The sequence below is a fragment of the Perognathus longimembris genome, chromosome 4, assembly GCF_023159225.1.
Source record: "Perognathus longimembris pacificus isolate PPM17 chromosome 4, ASM2315922v1, whole genome shotgun sequence".
In the NCBI taxonomy this organism is placed as follows: Eukaryota; Metazoa; Chordata; class Mammalia; order Rodentia; family Heteromyidae; genus Perognathus; species Perognathus longimembris.
In genome coordinates this window covers 67,041,905-67,043,478 of record NC_063164.1, presented here as the reverse complement: position 1 = coordinate 67,043,478, position 1,574 = coordinate 67,041,905, and the positions used below count along the sequence as shown (strand labels likewise).

General features: G+C 40.1%; 1 pseudogene; it reads left to right on the top strand.

Moving 5' to 3' along the window:
• Positions 1 to 210: 210 nt before the first annotated feature.
• Positions 211 to 811, top strand: LOC125350012 (annotated as a pseudogene).
• The last annotated feature ends 763 nt before the right edge of the window (positions 812 to 1,574 follow it).

Below are 1,574 nucleotides of genomic sequence, written 5' to 3'. Positions count from 1 at the left end.
ATATGATTGTTCCATAACAAAACTAAAAATCAAACTACCATTTACATTTATCACACCTGAATATATATTCAGAGGAATCAGCATACAATAGGGTTGGTACACACACATTTCTTGAGGAATAATTCAGAGAATCCAAGTAATGGATAAATAAAATGTCATTTGTACCTTTATTCAGCTTTAAAGAAAAATGAAATTGGTCGCAGTCTGGCTATGTCCACCAACAACATGTCAGACCCACGGAGGTCCAATAAAGTACTCAGGTATAAACTCCCGCTGAGTGAGAGTAATCCGGCCCTGGACGACCCGACACCGGATTGCACGAACCTGCTGGGCATGATCTTCAGCATCTGCGGCCTCATGCTTAAGCTGAAGTGATGTGCTCCAGTCGCTGTCTATTGCTCTTTCATCAGCTTTGCCAATTCCCGGAGCTCGGAGGACACAAAGCAGATGATGAGTAGCTTTATGCTCTATCTCTGCTGTGGTGATGTCCTGTCTACAGAACCCTCAGCCCATGACGCCCCCCTGGTGATGTCAGCCCCAAGGGGTCACATTGTGGACTCCCTTTATCCACCTTCTGGCATAGCCTTCAGCTTCCTCCATCTCTTGCCTTCAGCTGCTGCCCTAGGTGGGCTCAAGGCTCCCTGCTGGAGGGAGGGAACCTGTTCCCCTGGGGTCTCACTTCTGCTCCATTGTAGAGGGAAAAGCCTTAGCCTTCCTCTTTCCTACCCGACTTGCTGTGGGGGAGACACTTCATATTTCAGTGTGTATTTTTTTTTCTTGTGTAAAGTGGTTGATAATAAAGTTTTTCACTGTGGCAAAACAAGAAAAGGAATAATGAAATTATGTCATTTGCCAGAAGTGAATAGAACTTGAGATCATCATGCTGACTAAGATAATCCAGACTGAGAAAGACAGATACAGTTTATGTTCTCTCATAGGTAGAGAACATTCATTTTTTTAAGAAAGACATTAAAGTAAAAAACTACAATAATAAAGAAGACAATACAGTGGGGGTGGTATTATTGTGAGAGAGAACACAGGATGATTTGGAATGTCAATCATTGAAATATATCATATATTTATAGTCAAAATAAAATCCTCTATTTATCTATCTATGTATCTATGTATCTATCTATGTATCTATGTATCTATTTATTTATTTATTTATTTATTTATTTATTTATTTATTTATTTATTTATTTATTTTGCCAGTACCGGGGCTTGGATTCAGGTCCTGAGCATTGTCCCTGGCATCTTTTTGCTCAAGGCTAGCACTCTGTCACTTTAGCGACAGCACCACTTCTGGCCGATTTTATATATAGTGGTGCTGAGGAATCTAACCCAGGGCTTCATGTAGAAGAGGCAAGCACTCTTGCAACTAGGCCATCTTCCCAGCCCCTAAAAATCCATTTTTTAAATAAATAAAATTTAGCGAAAACCTCAAGCACTTTACCTCAAAGATACAACAGATATCGAGATATCCTTGAAACTTATAGTCTACATGTCCATCAATGACTAAATAGGATCCCCAGTTCCCACCTCACCCTATTGTCTTGTAATGTCTATAATTATAG